The sequence below is a fragment of the Mauremys mutica genome, chromosome 2 (genome assembly GCF_020497125.1).
Source record: "Mauremys mutica isolate MM-2020 ecotype Southern chromosome 2, ASM2049712v1, whole genome shotgun sequence".
NCBI lineage: Eukaryota > Metazoa > Chordata > Testudines > Geoemydidae > Mauremys > Mauremys mutica.
The window spans coordinates 44,837,128-44,859,428 of NC_059073.1; the positions used below are offsets into that span (position 1 = coordinate 44,837,128).

At 43.7% G+C, this 22,301-nt stretch overlaps 1 protein-coding gene and 1 long non-coding RNA gene across 18 annotated transcripts in view; one reads left to right on the forward strand and one right to left on the reverse strand.

Moving 5' to 3' along the window:
* TP53INP1 (tumor protein p53 inducible nuclear protein 1) overlaps nucleotides 1-22,301 on the forward strand; it is a 61,519-nt gene that overhangs the window by 28,520 nt on the left and 10,698 nt on the right. For 4 of the 17 annotated variants that reach the window (XM_045005361.1, XM_045005363.1, XM_045005352.1 and 1 more), the window contains one exon: nucleotides 7,475-7,587. The gene's annotated coding sequence lies outside the window, so the exon portion shown is untranslated. Of the gene's footprint in view, nucleotides 1-7,474; nucleotides 7,588-15,910; nucleotides 16,090-16,788; nucleotides 16,808-17,578; nucleotides 17,757-20,289; nucleotides 20,440-20,487; nucleotides 21,509-22,301 lie in introns of those variants that run through there. The other 13 variants (XM_045005365.1, XM_045005354.1, XM_045005355.1 and 10 more) reach the window with 13 other exon arrangements.
* LOC123363870 lies at nucleotides 607-17,545 on the reverse strand. The gene is made up of 3 exons (XR_006576919.1): nucleotides 17,426-17,545; nucleotides 11,230-11,316; nucleotides 607-855 (listed from the first exon to the last, which is right to left on the reverse strand). It is a non-coding gene; the product is annotated as an uncharacterized LOC123363870 (long non-coding RNA).

Here is a 22,301-nt window from a genome sequence, read left to right on the forward strand (position 1 = left end):
TATCTATCTATCTATGTATCTATCTATCTATATATATATATATCTTCCTACTGTATTTTCCACTGCATGCATCCGATGAAGTGGGCTGTAGCCCACGAAAGCTTATGCTCAAATAAATTGGTTAGTCTCTAATGTGCCACAAGTACTCCTCGTTCTTTTTGCTAATAATAATTGCTATTTCAACTATGATCAAAGAGCTTTTCCTATAATTATGGATTTTTTTATTATTCTTTGAAAATGTTCCTTGCTAGTCTCAGATGAAACATGCTAAGTGCAAACTATTAAGTCTCACGACATCCCTGTGAAGTAGGTATTATCACTTCCAATTTACAAATGAGGTAACTGAGGCAGAGAGTTAGGTAATCTGTGCAAAGTAACACACAAAGTCAGCAGCTGAGCCCAGAACAGAACCAAGAAGTCTTAACTTCCAATATCTGGCCCTAATAAGTGATAACACTCCCTTGTTGATAAGGTTAATAATAAATGGGCCACTCATTTGGTATTCATAGTACATTATTGTTCTAAAAACTCATATACCAAATTTGAATGCCATGTATCCACCACATGATCCAACTCATTTGTTTAAATGATTAATCAACTGTCATCTTCCAGATACTGCATTCTGAGACCTTGCTCATTTTGTAATGTGTGAATAATCAGTTTTCAAAAGGGCACAGGAACTATTTTAAGATTAATGCAAAACTGTGTCTTCAGTTGCAGTGTTTCCATAGGTATTGGTGACTCATTGGCTCTTGTCCATGTCTGTTGCACAAAGCATTTCAAGACCTCCCACCGCATTTATTCTCTCAGCAGAGGCCCAGTTGGCACAAAGTGCTGGCATCTGATGTGCATTACCTGAGCAGAAGAGGAAATTTGTCAATAAATACTTGAAATCCAAGATAAACTTTTACATGTGGTTTAAAAAAAAATCCGTTCTGAACATACCAGTCAGGGACACAATAACACATTGACTGGCTTTGTTAGTACTATGGTATCTGAGGCTGCATGAAAATTTACCAGAATAAATTGCTTGCCTTATTGATTAGCTTTCCTATATTAACTTCTCTTATTTGAACTTCCTGGAATCAAAGCACTTCTACCCTCATTGGCTATCAGTTCAACCTCTTACAGCAACAGTAATGGCAGCACATATCTTTCAGTTCACTGCAGAAGGGGGAATTTGATTATAGAACCAGCTATTCCTGGCTGGGAGTCACATTAATGTCTCACCATGTTAACGGCCAGTCCAACACTAATAATAATGGTGCACAGGTTCCAATTTAAGATCTGATCCAAAGCCCGTTGAAGTCATTGTGATTCTTTCCACTGAGTTTAATGGCTTTGGACCAGGCCCTAAGTTTTGTACTTTGTTTTGTTAAGGCTCCGGAAAACTACAATATATGTTTTTCTAGGAATAAGCACTCCTCATCCCAACTGCTAACTAGTCATCTTTATCATCTTCTACCTCTGATCATTGAGTCAGAGAAGACTTTGTTTCTCTTTCCTCAGAGTCAAGAGGATTCTATCTGGTTCCTCACAGATGGTCTTGCTCTTGAAGAAGGCAAAGAAATATATTCTCCAAGTATGCACAAGGACTGGTGTTAGTGTTTTCTCTCCCAGAACAAAGTGCAATTAATCATCGAAAGGACAGGTCTCTTCCTCCCCACCATGATAATTATTCCCAAGCTTTACTGCAGCAGACTAAGTGACTTGATCTTCTCCCAGCAATGTTTGGCACTCTTCATCTATGGGGGCTGTTCTAACTTTCACTAAAACCTTGGTACAGAATTCATGAGAGACATAAATAGCTTAAAAGGGGTGTAGCTCAGAACTGGGGCACATGACTTTGCAACCCAGGAAACTTGAAACCTTGGAAAGATTGAGGTGACTTGATACTGGATAGAGTCCTACATTTGAAATCCAAGCACATTTTTTTTTTAAAAATCTAATGCCCTTTAGCTTGGTTTGGAGCCAGTTATGCTACTTTCTTAAAGTTCAATAGTCTATTAATGAGACAAATTAGAGCTTGTTAATTATTAGTATTTTAGGAAGAATGTCACTCAGGGTGAGCTAACAGGAAGCAACTGGTGAATAGGTAAGATTTAAAATGCCACAAAGATGTAGTTTTGTGTGTTTGTAGAATCAGCGCAGTGAACAGTGCTACTGGCTTTGGTCTTACTTAGACTGATGTTTATCACAATACCATTGCAAAAGGGCTTTTTAAAGTATATATATAACCATAGCTAACCACACTGCAAAGGTTTGTTTCAATTTGACATTTCAAAAAGAGGCTTTGCTGCAACTCATCACTGCCTCATCACCATCTCTCTCAGTTACAGATTGTTAAAAACACAGTTAACTATGCTTGCTCTCTCAAGCATAGGGACCCTCCTCATCCTCTCAAAGAAGTGTAAACAAATAGACAATGATTAAAACATTAATTACATGAAAACAAAGGATGGAATCAGGAGGTTGCATCCTTAAAGGTGACCTGCAAAGGGAGGAAAAGAGGTCCTTTTACTGGGGCTGAGCCTGGAGTGCCTTTCCACCATTGTGTATCTAGTATATCTGCTCTCACACCTACTCTGGGATGCCCATAGTCCTAGAATAGACACTGAAATTAGAAGCAAGAATGCTATAGTTATTAACCCATCCATCCCTTGAAATACTTAGGAACATAATAAAAGTAACACTTGTTCAGTTTCAAATTCCAGTGCTTTCAGGCCTCTTTCCACCTTGGATGATAAGGACATGTTATTGGAATTAGGCAGGCTTGAGTCACAATAATAGGCTCTCAAACTTCAGCTTCAGAAAGAAAATTAGCAAGAAAGAGCTATTTCCTGGTCATACATGGAGTTATGAATATGGACGCTAGCCACATGGAGAGAAGATGGAATGCTGAGACATAAGACAGGTTGAGGCAGGAGGACAGGGAAATGGTACTGGAAAAAGTCCAGCATAAGAAACAAATGTGAAATCAGAACAAACAATTTTGATGGAGAATGTTTTAATGAATACGTGGGGGGGTGGGAATTACTGCCATGTCGACACACAACCAGGCCCCGGCACCTCTGCCTATCCCTCCTGTCTGAAATTACATTTTAAAACCTAGACAGTACTACCTATCAGACTTATTATGACAATTAAAATGTCATCAATCAAAGCACTCAAAAAATGAGGGTTGTGCATATTTTTATAATGTGAACAATCTGCAGTGAAGGGCTTCTTTTTCTGGCATCATAGAAAAGGGGACAGAATTTCAGTTGTGCGTGAAGCATGGATGAGTACTACTACTTATTTTTTCCAAGTCTGACCATGGATGATGATAAAAGTTTCCTACAAAAGTTAAAAATATTATGCCCATTTTTGCTCCCTTATGATGTGTAAAGAAGGCTTGAAAGTTTTGTGGGTTTTTTTAGTTTTGAAATACACTTCTGTGCAGTGAGAGAGAACAAAAGACTGATTTCTGAAATGGATGAAACAGAAAATATGTCTTGGTTCAGACACTTTAACAGTGCAGGTGTTCCAGAGGCAACTGAATCCTCTATTTTGTTTGTTTTTTGTTTTGTTTAAATGGTTGAGTGAATTGTAACAGATGACTGGTTTGGAGAACTCTAATCCAATGATTTCTGCTAATAGAATTGCAAGACTCAGCTCTTTTCTGTGGTATGTACTGTTTTGATTATATGTGGTTCACTGTCATTTCATAATTTGGTTCCAGAAACTGCCAGAATATCTGGTGAATTAATGTTCCAGAACTCTAAAATATATGTCCTGACTTTAACATCTGTTTTACTAAAAAGATGGAAAGACACTGCCTCAGCCCAAAAACTTATTTGAAAAACTTGGACATAAGCTATTGCCTTATACCTAGGAAAGGGGTGGCCAGTTTTAAATTTTTGAAATCAAAGTAGCAGAGACTTTTGCTCTTGCCAAAGTCCAAAAACGGTGAGCAGAAATGGAATGGACAATGTTTGTTGAGTCTGATGCTTGAATCTAAGATGAACAATATTCCATTTGCAAAAGAAGTACCTGAACTATGCACCTATAGTCATTTCTTAGGCTTTGCACTTTTCAGACTCTTAGTATTCTGAATATACAGAGGTTTTTTTCTAAATTTGTAATAGAGATTTGAAATCATTTGAATAGCTGTTACTTTTTTATTTTAAAAAATATGTAATTGCAACAGGATTATAAACTTAAACCTCCACCTATATGTGTACTTTGGGCCTGATCCAAGTCCCATTGAAATCAATGGGAGTCTTTCAGTTTATTTCAGTGGGCATTGGATCAGGACTTACAACATTAAGGCCTGATCCTGCAAACACGTACTATCCAGCAAAGTACTTCCTACCATAAATAGTCCTGGTACTGAGTGAAGCACTGGATATTAAGGATTTGTAGGTTCAGGACACTAATCTTTAGTCTTTAATGGGGTCTTTTATTGAACCATTTACTAGCTTTAGTAGCTATATTCCACTGAGCTTAAACCAGTGGCTGACCCATGGGAGAAGATGCATTGAATGGAGGATCTAGGAGTACTTCCCAGGACATTACCATGTAGCTATGCCAGTTTCTCTCTGCTGATGAATCATTGTTTTGTTTTATAAACTTGGTTGGCTAACTATTTAAAGTAATTTTATACATATGTGTCCATAAAATTTGGTTTTGTTTTGATTTGTTTTTTGTATGGAGGCACATTCTATTTTCCAAAAGTTAGATGGAACTGCCTCACATTTTGTATCTGCATGCATTCTATTTAGAACTATTATTTCCACTATTACTCAGTATTTCTAATAAGTAGATATATCTGTGTTCTCACCTACCATTTAAGAAGAATGTCTGAGTAGTGGGGCCTCTCCAAAAGACACTACATATGGGAGCTCTTTATTAGAAGCTCAGTGCATTCATAGTAATTTGCAGATCTGTTTGTAGAAAGGTCGCTGTTTCTGTGCACCATGGCTAGTCATATATTCTTCATAGTAAGTGCTGGTATTACATGTACAGTATGTCATGCCTGGCACTAATGTTTCAATTCTTGAAAATCAATAAATATAAGTTTTGAAAATATGGGATGTCAGAGCCCCAGACTATTATTATTTTTATTACATCTATATAGCACCCTAGATGTGCACATCATGTTTTATAGCCATGGCCATACCATTAATCTGTCTCTGGGTACACAGGAAGTTCTAGTGTATGATCTGGTTATTTCCACTACTAACCCTAATTCATAATCACATAACTATACACAATTTGGGGAGATAAGCCTGGTTTGTTTGCTTCAGTGATTTCTTCTGAGTCTTTTTTCCCCCTTAATAACATGAGAAGAAATTCTCCAACACAAATCACAAATTTAAATCTTTATAAGGGGGAGTCAGATCCAAGGCCAGCTTTTGTGGTCCATGAAACCCAAGACCAAAGGAATCTCTTCAACTTATAAGGGACCTCAATTTGCAGGACAACCACAACAAACATGGGATTGAAGTTTCTTTTCCTTCCACAAGATTAGCCCTCAGACATTTGCGGAAAGGATTAAGGGGCAACCCATGTCCTCTCAGAGCCTGTCCAAGTGGCTCTCAACTGCATTAAGACTTGTTAATTTTGTCCAAGAAACATCTCCATGGACATATTAAGGCTTATCTCAGTGGGGCTCAAGAGGTCTCTGCAGCCTGTTTGGGTAGCACCCTCATATCAGAGAGATGTAGAGCAGCAACATGGAGCTCAATACATACACTTATCCTTCATTATTCTCTGGTTCAAATGTCCAGATGAGATACTAACTTTGGTAGGGCAGCCTATAATCTCTATTCATGTGGGATTCCTCTTGCCCACCTCCAGGCCAATGGGCAACTGCTAATGCCTACTAAGGTCAATGGAAAAAGTCCCACTGACTTAAATGAGCTTTGGGTCAGGGATTTAAGGCCTAATCCTGCACCACTGAAGTCAATGGGAATTTTGCTATTGACTTAAATGAGTGCAGATTCAAGCCCATAGACTTCAAGTCGGCAAGATATCTAAGCACATGCCTTACCTTAAATTTATGAATAGTCCCATTTACTTCAATGGGACTCTGCACATGCTTAAGGACTTTGCTGACTTGGGTCAATAGAGCATTGATCAGCAAGAGCAGCTTGTGGTCAGCTGGCCCATTTTGGGACAAGACCTCGCTCTCAGGCCTGTCTCCATCCTGCCAAGGATTGTGTGGTTTGGGGAAAGGAGTGAGGAAAATCCACTGTCTTCATCCTTTCCTGATGATGGAAACAGGAAGTAAAAGTTAAGATTAGGGAGATGAGAGGAGTGGAAAGAGAAACTAAGGGGAGAAACTAAGCAGCTCAGGAAATGGGAGATCTTTACCCCAAGAAGTATCTTGCTGGGGACCTCCAATATATTACTTGCCATTCTTAATTCTTCCTGGAGCCAGCTTTCAAACACAACAATATAAACCTTCTTAGGGCTTGTCTTCACTTGAAAATTTCATCATGTTAAAATGCATCTTAGTTAATTATGTTACATGACTTAACATAACATGGCACTCAATGCAGACAAGAACTATCATGTTTAACATTGAGTTGGCTGGTCATAGCTAACCCTATATGACTCAGCATACAATACTAAACATCATAATATTTCACTATAGTGAGTGGTTAACATTGTCTTAATTAACACATGTTCTAGCAGACTGTAATTTTCCTCTACAGACAAGCCCTTAGGGGGACTCACTCTTTGTGTTTCATTTGTGTCTCACCTCTCTTTAATAGTGGTGATCTAAATACATGTGCTGTTTACCAACCACTTTCCTTCCCTTACCCATCTCACAACCAGTGTTTTGGAAGTGCAAAGGTATTTTAATTTGCTTTTCCTATATGCAGAGCTGAGTCTTGTTTTTTAAGTTTCTTTAATAACTTCTTGTCAGTGAGCTGAAAGTTAATGTAATATATTAAAATAACTGAGTTTATAGCTCTTGGGTAATTTGACAAGGTGGAAAATAACCTTTCTGTGATGGGGTGTCCACCACACACAAAGCCTGATGGGGTAAGTTAGGCCAATTACCCTTAGGCTGCACCTGGAGAAAACCTATGGTGTGCTAGAGTCTAACTGCAGATGAAGTCCAGCTAGGGGGAGGAGCTGGACAGGATCTATAAAGAGTAAGTTGAAAAGGACACTTGCAGTTGCACTGCCTGATACAAGGAGAAAGAGGAGGAAGCTGCAAGGAGAGAGTAGGGATCAATAAGGGCTGAGAGAGTGAAAGTCCAGAGCTGCTGGGTTGAGGGTTCCTGGACTGATGTAGAGGGCAAGCCTGGGTTCCCCCATCAGCCGCCAGAGAAGTAGCAGAGACCAGGGAGTGGGGAGTGGACTGCTTGGGACAGTTTGCCTCAAAGGCCTTGTGATACCTTGGAAGGGGGGAGAATTTAATGTGACTTAGCTGGAGGACTGAGCTATGAAGAGGACACTGCTTCCACTTTTGATGCAGGAGAGGCCACGGCGTAACTGAAGGGAATGATGGACTGAGTAACTGCAGGAAGCGGCATCAGACGAGGTGGCAGAGCTAATTCCCCAGATGAGATTGGGAGGCACCACTGAGCGGTGAGTGGACCACCCAGTCACACCTTCATATGGCCATTTTTTTTTAAAGTTGATCTCATAATTCTGGAAGGGATAGTGCAGCCTAGAGAAATGTGTGTCCTAAAATACCAGACAGAGTTTACACAGGCACATTGCAAACCATAAATGCTATGCAAATTCTGTCAGTCATGTCACACATATTGGACAGACTCCTTCAAGCCCACTACCAGCTGCAAGAACACATTTTTCAGCCATTATTATGTGATAGTTTCTCTAAGCTTTTCTTTTACATGTAAGTTTTTTGTGCTCCCATAAGGGGGAAAAATGCATACAAAAAGTGTTGATGCAATATTAAGGTTACAGGAACAAGCACTCCGAATCAAGAAATGTCAAAAGTTACCCTGGCCTTAAGCCTTGGAGGTTCTTTGAAGTAACAAGTGCATATTTAATTCATTTATGTTGCTGTCATAAACAGTTAGTTAAGGGTTAAGGTTTTTGTCTACCTGTAAAGGGTTAACAAGCAGTACCTGTGGACACCTGACCAGAGGACCAATGAGGAACAAGATATTTTCAAATCCCTGTGGAGGGAAGTTTTTTTTCCCCTGTTCTTTGTTTTCTTAGAGAGTCTCTCTTGGGAATTAGGAGAGTCCAGACATCTTAATCAAGTCCTCCCAGGTTTCTGCAATAAATTCTTCTATTCAAGCTAGTGAGTATTAGCAAGGAACTAGTATTCTTATACTTTTATTTCTGTATTTGCAATTCTGTGTTTTGCTATAGAATTTCTTTAAGTCTGTACTGTTATTGCTTTTACTGAGAAAGAAGGGAGGGGGAATTCCCTCCAGAGATTGATAAGTTTAGACCCTGTATATTGCTCCATTTTGGTTACAGAGACAGTGACTTTTCTTTTTTATTCTTTAATAAATTCTTTTCTATTAAGGACTTGGTTGGTCTTTCCTTGGGTGGATTCTCAGGGAAAGAGGAGGGGGAGGTATCCCTCTGTAGTTAGATCCCAGTGTCTCTCCTAGGAAAAGGGAGGGGGGAGGAAGCAGGGGGGAATGGTTTATTTCTCCTGGGTGTAAGAACTCCATGGATTTGGGGCTCTTGGGATCCCCAAGGATTTTGGGGAAGGACTGTGTCCCAATCCACGTACCTGATTGGGTGGTGGCAGCTTTTACTAGATCTAAACTAGGATTTTTAGTTTAGAGGGAAACCAGTGCAGGTCCCCATTTGGAACCCAACAGCTCCAAGTGGGGGTGAGACCTATGACAGTTGCAAATCTTGTATCTATATTATTAGTGTTTTTATTAAAAGCCAATTTTAATAAAACTCAGCACTATACAAGATACAAACAAAAACAGCCCTTGTCTCAATGAGTTTACAATCTAAGGCCTTGATCTTGCAATGTGCTATATGTGGGAATGTCCCAGACCCACATGGCACCCCCCCACCCATTAACTTCAATGAGTCTTCACATGCATGCAGAAGTCTGCCTACTCAGAACTCATTGCAGGATTGGAGCCTAACACAGACTATTAATGGTGTAATATGTTAATTAGTGTTTTATTAAATATAAACCATATGTGCAATGTGGCTGTGCCAACTTTCCTGGAACTGAGGCCTGGGCCACACCTAAAACTTAGGTCAACCTAGAGATGTTGCTCACGGCTGTGAAAACTTTCATGCCCTGTGCGATATAGTTAGGGTGACTTCAGCCCCTTTGTCCTCATGGACATAGTAGCTAGGTTGATGGAGAATTCTTCTGTTGACTTAGCTACCACCTCTTGAGCAGGTGGATTTACTACAGCGATGAAAAAACAACTTCTGTCACTGTAGTAGGTGTCTGCTAGAGTGGTGTAGCTGCAACTGTGCTGCTGTAACCCTTGTAGAATACATACCCTTAGGCTTAACTTTTAGATTTTTCTTTCTGTTTAATTATTTATCTCACAATGCAACATTGCATAAATGCATTTTGGTTCTTTGGGGTTTTTTGCTTTTAATTTATTTGTTTTTAAAGTAAAAAATAAGAAAAAAGTCTAGGGGTTGTTGACTTGCTCAGTTTGAAGGGCTTGAAGTTCTTTGGTTCTCAACTGTTCTTGGCTTCTGCATCTTACAAGTCAGCTGACCTTGGAGGTTCTTTGAAGTAACAAGTGCATATTTAATTAACTACACTCAATTATTTGTGCATGCCTTCAAAGTGCCACCATTATTACGTGAGTAGCTAACACCTTAATGCAGTGGTTCTCAACCTTTCCAGACTACTGTACCCCTTTCAGGAGTCTGATTTGTCTTGCGTACCCCAAGTTTCACCTCTCTTAAAAAGTCAGGCTTTGGCTTCAGCCCCACATGGCAGGGCTCAGGCTTCAGCTTTCTGCCCTGGGCCCCAGCAAGTCTAACACTGGCCCTGGCAACCCTATTAAAATGAACTTGCCCATAGTTTGAGAACTGCTGATATAGTATATAGAACAGTATAAATTAATTGTATGAAATTTTAGTTTCTACTGACTGTGCTAGTGCTTTTTATGTAACCTGTTGTAAAAGTAGGCAAATATCTAGATGAGTTGATGTACTTTCTGGAAGACCTTTGCATAACCCCCTTGGTAAATGTACCCTGGTTGAGAACCAGTGCCTGAATGGAACTGTAACCAGGGGTCTGGAGCCAGCCAGCCCTGTTTGGTTATTAGACCCACCTAAGAAGGGGTCAGAGCGTGTAAAGGGTTGAGAGGAGCTACAGGAAGGACATGGCTTCTGCAGCAGGTCCTGAAGGGAATAGTGCATTCTCCTTTCAGAACTAAGAGAGGCAAGGGGTGGGGGAAAGAAAGAATGAGTAGAGGAACTGTTTTCTGGTTTGGGGTATTTTGCCTAAATTTTATGTTTGGAGGAATAAAACTGGCCAGAGAGAGACTTGGGAGAGCCAGTGAGTCCTTCCTGGGAAGATGAGGAGATATAGCGTGAGTGAGGGGAAACTGAGGTTGCAGCTAGAGAGAAGCCAGACTAAGGTAGATGGTGCTGTGACAAGAATGTCTCTGTCTGGGTGTGCTCAGTTCTGCTTTTTCAAAAGTTTATAAACATGGCCTGGATTGTTCACCATTGCCTCCTTCCTTCCTTCCCCTGCCCCCCAAATTAAGAACATCTCTTAGTTGAATTCCTTATTGTTTAAATGCTTTTAGGCCCTGATTCTACAATGAGCTCTCGGCGGAAGTGAGGCCATTGTGGTTACACACTACAGTGTAACTTAAACCAAACTGCACCTTTTAATTTACATCACTAACTGCCAGTATGCCTGCATTCTTCAAAGCACTGAAAAGTCCACAGAAAGAACACTTTACCACTTCCTGACTCAAAAGCAATACACCAAGGGACAGCATTTCCCAGTTTTCTCAAACTTCTTGTCATCAATTGAAAAAGTGACAACAGAAACAGAGGTTCTGATTCCCCTTTAATTTAAACTGGGTTTACACAGTTGTAACTCCATTAATGTCTATGGAATTACTTTCAGTTTACCCTAGTATAAATGAGAGGAAAATCAGGTTCAGAGTTAGCAACTACAGTGACAAATATCTTTGACCCAGATCCTTATACTGTAGGATCTACAGGGAAAGAGCAGATTAGTCACCTGACAAAGAATTATACTGAGTATTGGTAATACGTGATGTACACACTTACTATAGTCCACGCACGAACTGTATAAGTGTAATGGCGTTTTCCAAGCATGAGATGTCTGTAGCTCTAGGTTGTAGACTTCTTAGAGCCCTTATGAAAATGAAGACAAAAAACTTCATGAAAAGTCTTTGCTAAATATACACCATGACTTACAAAATAGATAAGAGGAGAAGGAAGACTTAGGAAGGAGGGATGGAATATGAGAGCGAGGCACTGGTGTGGGGTAGAGTTAAGATTATATGCATAATCTTAACTGTGTATTTCCATACTTTATAATGTGTAGGTGTTTGGGGTTTTTTAACTAAACCTTAATTTTGGGTAACTAGGTTTTCCACAGCGTAGGTTCGTATTTTTTACAATAACATTACGTTAGAGTGTTTTCAAAAAAATAGTTTGTTCCTCTGCTCAATTTTAACTACACTTACTGGGTTTTTTCCTGAGAATTTCCTTAGGTTTTATAGAATGTCTTAAAATTGCTTAGTGAGGAGTCCCTGCAAGCTGCCACAGATGGACTCTGCTTCTTTCTAAAAGACCTCCACCTACACATGTGGTTTCCTCTCTCCTGCTCCTCAGAACAAAGGCCTGATTCTCTTATCATTTACACTCATATAGCTAAGGTGACTTGATTGCATAGATTCACATATTTTAAACCAGAAGGGACCACTGTGATTATCTAGCCAAGGGGCTCTCAAACTGTGGCATGTGAGCTGCTTGGTGGAAGTGGTGCTCTGTAACTGTGGTCTGTCTCCTTTAAAGGGTAGTGGTCAGGAGTGGATTTACCATGAAACAAACCATGCAGTGGCACAGGCCCCCCAACAACAGGGGGGCCCCCAAAATGCAGGACAAATATCTGACAACCTGCTCCTGAGTCCTGGCCGGCAGTGCAGCAGGGCTCAGGCAGACAGGCTGCCTGCATGCCGTGGCCGGTGGCCCCACGCCACTCCCGGAAGCAGCCAGCTGCTGGCACGTCTATGCATGCCCCTGGCAAGGGGCTGGTGGAGGAGACAGCTCTGTGTGCTGCCCCCTCCCTGGGCAGTACACAGAAACCCGCTACCCCCTTCCCCCAAGGGGTGTGCAGAGACATGCCAGCAGCATGGCTAAGCGGCTCCCTGCCCCCCTCTCTCCGCATTGCTTTGCTCTCGGAAGCGGACGGCATGTCCCTGCGGCCCCTAGGTGTGTGCATGCCCAAGGTAAGCGCCACCCCCCTCCCACACCCTAACCCCCTGCCCCAGCCCAGAGCCTGCACCCCACACCCAAACTTCCTCCCAGAGCTCACACCTCCTCCTGCACTTCAACCCCCTGCCCCAATCAAGGTACCTCACTTTATTTTCATTTACTTACCATTACTTATAATACAGGAGGAAGATGAAGAAAAAAAGAATGAATAATGGCGGGGGGAGGGAAGATAATAGAATGTTCTTTTTCTTGTCTGGGCCCCGGGAGGTGGGGTAGGCCAAAAATGAAGCTGTGCACAGGACCCCACTAACTCCAGATCCACCACTGGTAGTGGTGTCTTGGGCCAGCCAGCCAACCCACCCCTGTTCCATATGTAGATATGTGTAGACTGTGATCAAGTCACCCCTTAGAGAAGGATTGAAGGAACTCAGTCCAAGATTATAAGGCATGTGTTTTTTCAGTCTCTTCATTCTTGTGGCTCTTCTCTGAACCTTCTCCAATTTTTCAACATCCTTGTTGAATAGTGAATACCAGAACTGGACACAGTATTCCAGTAGCATTCACATCTCTGTCAAATACAGTGGTAATATAATTTTACTACTCCTACTTAGTATTCCCATTTATACATCCAGAGATCACATTAGCCCTTTTTGGCCACAATGTTTCACAAGGAGCTCATGTTCAGCTGATTATCCCCTATGGTCCCCAAGTCTCTTTAATTCATTTTTTCCAGAATAAAGTCTCCCCCATCCTGTAAGCAGCGCCTGTGTTCTTTGTTCCTGGATGTATGACTTTACATTTGGATGTATTAAAATACACATTGTTTGGTAAGCTGGGTGCAAGCAATCTCTCCTCTTCATTATTTTCTATTCCCCCAGTCTTAGCCCTGGTCTACACTAAGGTCGGGGGTCGAACTAGGGTACGCGAATTCAGCTACGTGAATAACGTAGCTGAATTCGAACTACCCTAGTTCGACTTACTTACCCGTCCAGACGCCGCGGAAGCGAACTCCGTGGCTCCAAGGTCGACTCCGGCAACTCCTCCTGCCGCGGTGGAGTACCGGAGTTCGAACTAGCGCTTCGGGGGTTCGAACTATCGCGTCTAGATCAGACGCGATAGTTCGAACTCCGAGCAGTCGAACTCGCCGCGTCGACCCAGCAGGTAAGTGTAAACGTGGCCTTAGTGTCATCTGCTTCTGAGCTATCTATAACCAGACTCTGAATTCCCCTGTTCTTGTGTGGTTTCCTCTCATATTCCTTTCAGCCTGGGCCCATCTATTCCTCTTTTCCCCACTGTTGTTTCTTACAGCAATCAGTTATGATTGTATAGCTACAAATATGCAATGACGGGTACCCCGAAGTCACCTACTACAGGACAGGCCCACCAGGAAAATAACAGAACACCACTGGCCATCACGTACAGCCCCCAGCTAAAACGTCTCCAGCGCATCATCAACTATCTACAACTTATCCTGGAAAATGATCCCCCATTCTCACAGGCCTTGGGAGGCAGGCCAAAACTCGCTTACAGACGGCCCCACTACCTTGAAGCACATACTTACCAGCAACTATACACCACACCACAGAAACACTAACCCAGGAACCAATCCCTGTAACAAACCCTGTTGCCTTCTCTGACCCCATATCTACTCTAGCGACACCATCATAGGACCCAACCAGACCAGCTACACCATCAAAGGCTCATTCACCTGCACATCTACTAATATGATATATGCCATCATGTGCCAGCAATGCCCCTCTGCCATGTACATTGGCCAAACCAGATAGTCTCTACGTAAAAGGATAAATGGACACAAATAAGACATCTGGAATGGTAACATACAAAAGCCAGTAGAACACTTCAATCTCCCTGGACACTCAATAACAGATTTAAAAGTAGCCACTCTTCAGGAAAAAAAACTTCAAAAACAGACTTCAAAGACAGGGGCGGCTCTAGACATTTCTCCGCCCCAAGCATGGTGGCATGCCGCGGAGGGGGCGCTCTGCCGGTTGCCGGTCCCGCGGCTCCGGTGGACCTCCTGCAGGCATGCTGGTCCCGCGGCTCCACCAAAGCCGCGGGACCAGCGGACCCTCCGCAGGCACGCCTGCGGGAGGTCCACTGGAGCCGCGGGACAAGCGGACCCTCCACAGGCACGCCGCCGAAGGCAGCCTGCCTGCCCCCCTCCCAGCAACCAGCAGAGCGCCCCCCCGCGGCTTGCTGCCCCAAGCACGCGCTTGGGCCTGGAGCTGTCCCTGTTCAAAGAGAAACTGCTGAGCTACAATTCATTTGCAAACTTAACACCATCAGTTTGGGCTTGACTAGGGACTGGGAGTGGCTGGCTCACTACAAAAGCAATTTTCCCTCTCTTGGTATTCCCTCCTCATCAGTTATTGGGAGTGGACCACATCCACCCTGACTGAATTGGCCTGGTTAAAACTGGTTCTCCACTTGTAAGGTAACTCCCTTCTCTTCATGTGTGAGTATATTTATGCCTGGATCTGTAATTTTCACTCCATGCATGTGAAGAAGTGGGTTTTTTACCCAAGAAAGCATATGCCCAAATAAATCTGTTAGTCTTAAAGTGCCACCGGATTCCTCATTGTTTTTGTGGATACAGACTAACACAGCTACCCCTCTGATACTTAATTCTGCAGTGGTCCAAGCAGACTTTTAAAAGTATATGGAAACCATTGTTAATAAGTAAGCAATTCCACCACTCCCAAAACTTGTCAAAAGCACCACATCTCCGCCAAAACAATGTAGCACTTTCCAAGTCATTTTGGAAATAGGACAAGCTTAAAAAAAAAGGAACAAACCCACAACTCAGGAAACTATCTCACAACTGAAATGCACATAAACTCCTGTCCAGTCCAATTACATCTCCCATATGCCTTGTTCCAAATGCTAGAAATGCTCCATTCTAAACAAAGAGCCTGCAAATGAAAGTTCAGGCAGATCAGTTTGATTGTGGTGAAGTTAGACTTGAGAAGCAAACTCTAGGGAGCTAAGTTCAGCCTAAATAACGTATCTATGCATGCAGTAGTGTCTGTACATAATATACCAACTTGATGCTGTGTCCCCTTATCTGTCTGACTCTTTATTAGCTGCGTTTTATTCCCTTTCCTTCGCTCTCTTTTTAGGCTCTTACTCAGGGTCCATCACCATGGACTCTGAGTGCTTCCTCACTTTTTTCAAATCTTTTCTCTCCCCTTTTTCCCCCTTCCCATCTCTGCATCTGTTCGCTCAATCTCTCGTCCCCTCTTCTTCCTTTATCTCGTCTTTTTGCAGTCTCTCTCTCCCTCCCTTCCGCTCCCCCTTTCTCTCTCTTTTTTGTTGCCTGGGCTTGTTCCTAGCTGCAGAGTTTCTCTGTGGCTCTGGGCCGGATCACGTGCGTTAGTGACAGCCTGTCCCGGCGCGGCCCCGAGCCCCGCTCTGCTCACATTGGTGGGGTCTGAACCCTAGCCCGGCCCCGGGGAGTCGGGAGGGGGAGCCGGGGCGGGGCCTGGGGCCGATCAGCTGTTCGCTGGATTCTATAACAACAAAAGGTTCGGCAGGGAACCGAGTCGGACGGAGGCGGTTGCGGAAACAAGAGCCGGGAGCGGTTCTGCAGAGCCCGGGCCCATCGCTGCCTCCCCTCATCTACCTCACTAGCCATTGCTGCCGTCCGCTCCTTCCTGTCTCTGGAAGGTGAGTAGCGGAGATTTGTATCCCGTCTGGAAGTGGCCCTGGCAGCTTGATAGTGCGACTCGGACACCCCCCCCCCCCTCCGGACACAGCGGCCACCTCAGGTTCCCTCTGCCCAGACTGCGTCCTTTACAGGGTAGGCTGGCGGCGGGGGTGTTGCGGTTTCCGGACTGGAGCGTTTTCCCCACGCCCGGTAACGTACCCCCCTGGCTCTGCCTATGTCCGGGAGGGAGCAGAGCGGTCTGTGTCGCCGTTATGCGTGGGTCTGACATGTATTTCTCCCCTCCTCCCACGAGACTCCTAAAGTAGCGCTAGGTCCTGGGCAGGAGACTAGCTCGATAGAAACTTTATGAAACAGAGGAGATCTCCCGTGGTTACAGGCGATCGGGACAATGGTCTGACTGCTCAAGGCGCTGAGCACCCGCAAACTCCCTTGAAGCCTACGGGAACTCTCAAGTGCTCGGCCCCTTTGAAAATAGAGGCTTGTGTCGTTTTTATGGGAGGGTCTTTCCCTATGGAGTGAGTGGGAGCACACGCCGCCCCTAAGCAGCGTAACAGTGGGGGTCCCTTTGCCCCTGGGGGGGTGGGGGATGCGCACTGCCCCTGTACTTTGCGACGTGTCGTCGGGAGCAGTGGGTGTCCCTAAATGCCTCGGACAGAGAGCTGCGTTGTGGACTCCCCACCCGAGTGGGAAGGAGCGCCCACCTCCGCCCAGCTCCTGGTACGCGCTGCCCCACTCTGCGCGGATTGCCCGCGCGCCTCCGCTCCCTCGCGGGGAGATTCCGCGCACCGTGGAGTTGGGGCGCAGCGGGGCTGAATTCTGCCCCGAGGAGGTGGGAGCCCCAGCCTCGCTGGGGGCAGGCACCGATTCTCTTGTTTGTTTGTTCCCTGAACTTCCTCTTCGCAGACGTAGTTGCGTTCCCAGTTTCACCCTTTTGTCTCTTCCCCCCTCCCTCCCCCAACTCGCCGGGAGGAGGAGTTCGGGGCAGCCGGTCCGCCCAGAGGCTGGAGGGGTATCGGGTTGCCTCCTCCTGCCAGTGCGGGGCCTATTTGCTTGGTTGCGGAGGGAGCTTCCCCCAGCCCCTGCTTCCAAGGCAGTGCTTGCTTGCGCGCTAGTCAGGTGTGACTAAACCCAGCCATCCTGCAGGCACCGCCCTAGAAGAGGGGGGGCTCCGAGCCATCAAAACAAACCAGAGGCTGTGACTCAGCCACAGGCGAGAGGGCAACGGATTGCCAGGTCAGGTCACCCAAACCCAGGGCTGGGTCCTTAGGGAAGGTGCCTGACCGCGGTGGCCAGAGACCTGGACAAAAACTCCCCATAGAAGCAACCCGATCCCACCTTCCTCTTTGTTGTTGTTTGCCCCAAAGTGAGCTCTTTAATTCTCCAGACACAATCTGCACCTGCTGGGGACTTTCCACCTGAAATCACAATCTTCTGTCAGGCATGACAGCTGGCACCCCTCCATTATGAGGTTTGAGTGAGGTAGAGGCTGTGGAAGCCAATTAACCATTAAAGCATAATGGTTACTTGTGCAAGTGTATTTGGACAGTTCAGCTCACTTAGGGGTGGACTGTTAGCCTCAGCACAGAGGAACAGGCTTCATGTGAGCTTCTCCCTCTAAAGTGGAACTCTTCTCTGGGCTCCCCTGCTGCTTGGATGGTGAAGTGTAGTACGTTTCTTCCTTTTTTGTGGTACAGACTGCAGCCTGTCAGCTCTGCTGGCCAGTGCATATTGGGCAGAACCATTGCTTTTGTCTCCCCCTTTACTACCCAGTTGTTCACAGGTGATGTATGCATGTAAGTGTCAGGTGTGCAGTGCCTTCTCCTCACACAGCTACATGTGGAGATCTGATCTGGACATGGCTAATGCAGCCATGCAAGTGAGTAAGGGGTAGTAGGCCTTACTCCTCTGTGGCCACATAGCCAGAGCTACAAACCAGTACTTCATATTTTGCCTACCTCCTCATTTTTATTAAATCCTTCTGTGAGGGATGAGGTGTCTTTTTTGGGAACATACATATTTTCAGCAAAAAGCAGTTCTGTGGTTTCTTAGACACTTCCTATAAGTCTATTCACTGTCCTTGATCTTGTAAGGAACAACAATAACTCCAACTGGACCTTTCTAATAACAGTATAGGCACTGAATGGACAAGTTCTCTTGATTGCTTTTGAGAGAACGTGGAGACTTCCAGAAACCAGACTTGCAGTAGCTTCTCAAGAAGCTCGGTGTCTTATAAATTGCAAATATTTTGAAGTAGAGTGATCAGCTGATCATTTTACATATATACCTTTGTATCATCTACCTCTGAAAGCAGTTCAGAGGAACTTCCTTTTTAATATTCCACCAATATTCAGAATGCCAACCACATCTTGGAAACTGGATAACTGTTTCAGAGAGGCTATTATGCCACCTACAGTAAGTTTGAGTTATTCAGAATCATACTTGTTGCCTTATGCATCAAAGAACACAATAAAGTCTGCTAGGCCTAATCGTTGACCTGCCATGAAAATGGTGTTTCATTTTAAGCTTTCCTTTAAGAATCCATTTTATTTCTCTCTTGTTCTTCCCCTCTCAAAATAACAATAATTTTTAAAAACTTCCACACCTAGTATTTCCTTGGCTGAAAGTTTAAAAAGTAATATTTGACTGAACAAACTGAAAACAGTACATAAATTAAGGTGGAGCTAGAAAACATACATCACTTTTACTGACTCCTGGTGAAGTTTCAGTTTTTTCATTTGTAATATTTTCAGCCCAATACATGTTAAGCTATTGCATTCTCTAGAACTACAATGGATTTGATATAAATTTTACAGTGGGACCAGTGTTGTGGTCAGTAAATATTTGGGCTGACAACCTTACCTTAGAGATATCTACACAGAAGAATGTCTACACTTGTAAGAAGCACAATACAGTCAACCTGACTGCAGATAAAATACCTAAGCAGTAACTACACTGTGTGGTAGAAAATGAAGTTTACAAAATGGTGGCCACTTTGTTCAAGTCAATGCACTGAAAGCTGTTATGGTGGATGGAGAAACGCTTTGCCATAGTAAGAACATAAGAAAGGTCTGACCTAGTATGGTCCATCTAGCCCAGTTGCCTCTCTTCTGACAGTGGCCAGTGCCAGATGCTTCAGAAGGAACGAACAAAACAGGGCAATTATCAAGCGATCCATCCCTTGTCATCCAGTCCCTGCTTCTGGAAATTAGAGTCTTAGGGACACCCTGAGCATGGGGTTGCATCCCTGGCCACCTTGGCCCATTGATGAACCTATCCTCCATGAATTTACCTAATTCTTTTTTGAACCCGGTTATACTTTTGGCCTTCACAACATCCTCTGGCAACAAGTTCTACAGCTTGAATGTTCGTTATGTGAAGAAGTACTTCCTTTTTGTTTGGTTTTTAAATCTGCCTATTAATTTCCTTGGATGACCTCTGGTTCTTACGTTATGTGACAGGATAAATACTTACTTTCTTCACACCATTCATGATTTTGTAGACCTTTATCATATCCCCCCTTAGTCTTCTCTTTTTCCAAGATGAACAGTCCCAGTCTTTAATCTCTCCTTGTATGGAAACTGTTCTATACCCTAGTCGTTTTTGTTGCTCTTCTCTATACCTTTTCCAATTCTAATAGTCTTTTTTGAGATGGGGTGACCAGAATTCAAGGTGTGGGAGTACCATTTATTTAGTGGTGTTATATCTATCCCTTTCCTAATGGTTCCTAACATTCTGTTAGCTTTTTTTGACTGCTACTGCACATGAAATAGATGTTTTCAGAGAACTAGCCACTATGATTCCAAGATCTTTCTTGGGCAGTAACAGCTAATGTTACCTATACCTCTTTCAGCTTTGATTAAAACTTGCTTTTTTTGGAGCCTCCTGGTGGTTGCCAAGAGACCATTGAGCAATGACACTGTTAGTGGTTTTAGCATGGGGATAAAAGTTTAGGAACCAAGTTCTTACAGTCAAGAATTGACTAGACCTTATTTTGCTGTCCTTTCACACACAACTCTCAGTCAACTACTATAATCACTATTATACTGCATAGCCTACCCAGTAAACACGCTTACAGCTGCATAGCAAACCAAATAGCACCAACCCCAGTTTCTGCTGCCCCCAGCTATATTTATAGGAAGCATTGACACCTTAATTATCTAGGGTTACAATGGTTCTTGATTAATACTCTTATTTTGCAGCCTCTGTCTGACATCCCGTGTGCTGCAGAAGTACAACAAATTGAGAGGCACCAATAGTATTGGATCCCAATGTCAGAATGTAAACCAGTTCCTAGGTGGCTTAACAAACAGGAGAGACACTCCAATGATAAACAGAAGTAACTAGCAAAGGTCTCTCTCTTTTTTAATTTTATGGTATCCAATGCAAAGGCATCTTTGGTCCAAGAGTTACACTACATTGATACAGAAACTTAGAGTTCATGTTCTGTAAACATAATTTCCCTTAACCAATATTTACTTGTTAGAAATTAAATGTATATACTTTGTTTTGCTGTGCTTTGAACAATTGTTCTGAATGCCTTCTCTAGTATAGTTTTATCTTTCACTCTCACAAGCTATCTGAATATAGAAATTCATACCTTTTTATGTAAATGTCTCTAATTTACCTAGTCTGTCGTAAACCTAAGCTAATTCCAGGAAGAGAGGAGAGATTGTATAAGTGATTCACTGTGTTTACACACACATTCTAATAATTAACGTAATAGGTGGAAATATAGCTAGAGGTGCTTAAAATAAATGACTGAAGTTTAAATACCTGAACATTACTGTTAAAGTGTAGCATTTTGACACCATCATTTGAACTCTGTTAATGATTCAAATATAGTGACTACAACAGGTGATCTCATGTGCTGCTGTGGTGATCCCAGGAACTTGGACTTTTTTATTTATTTATTTATTGTTAAATGGCTAATGTTTTTTTTCAGCTTCAACCACAAATATATAATATTAGTCCAGGCTGAAACTGATAGTCTCTTAAATATACATTTAGGGAAGTGTCTTCTGTTGAGAAATTAATGTTGCTTATCATGAAATGTAAGGAAGCAACTTTATTCTCAAATTGTGGTGGTGGAGCCAGTATTTGCATTAATTATGTAGAACCTCACAGAACACAGTAGTATTTAACTAATCACTATGAAAAGGATCCCACTTAAATAACTACGCTAGTGCACCTGTGATCCTGATTATGTTTTCTTCTGTAATGTGTTTAATGTTCAAGCAGAGCCCCTGAACTGCACAAGGATGGTGGTGTTCTCTTGTGTGTGCCTTCTCTGCTCAATACAGAGAGGGTCAACTACCTACATTCTACATCAGTGGGACCCTGCAGAGGGCTCTCTGCAGGACTTGGGCATGTGCATAGGGTTACAATACTCTCCCCTTCCCCGCAACATGGACTACTTAGGTAATACAGCTTCAGACTGTTATCACTTCTTCTGTATTGTCCCTCCCTCCCACCCCCCACTTACATAGAAGGAGGAAAGGTTCCCAGGGGAGGTCATAAGTAATGGTGCTTATCTGGAGCCACTTTGGCCAGAAGATCCCAGGGGTTCTAGAGGACAGGGTCTCTGCATAGATGGCCCTTGCCTCTCTCCCATTCCTGCAGATCTGTGGGGATGGGGCCAGGAGCTATGCAGACCTTTGCATGTGGGGCAGAATCCAGATGGAGGGCTTTAGGCAACCCTGTGAAGAGAGCCTTGCTGGGTCTTTCCTCCATCACGCCTCTTCCTGTGGTTCAGCTTGTTGGCAGGGGATATTATGGGCCAATGAAAAAGCGTAATACCACCTCATGGCAAATACTTCGAGTCATGTAGGCCAGTGTTTTTCAAAGTTCAAGTCACAACCCAGTACTGGGTCGTGGCACGTAAGGCACTGAGTCGCCTTGCTCAGAACCCAGGGACCTTAGCAGCTCTGGTCAGCACCAGAAGTCCCGTTGGTGGTGCTGCCCAGCTAAGACAGGCTAGTGCCTACCTGTTCCAACACCACGCTGCGGGTCCGGCTTCTAGGCAGGGGAGCCAAAGGACTATGTGTGCTGCCCCCGGCCTGAGCACCAGCTCCGCACTCCCATTGGCCGGTTCCCAGCCAATGGGAGCTGGGAGGGGTGGTACCTGTGGGCAAGAGCAGCATGGAGCTGCTTGCGCGCCTCCGCCTAGGAGCCGGACCTGCTGCTGGCCGCTTCCATGGCGCAGCGTGGTCTG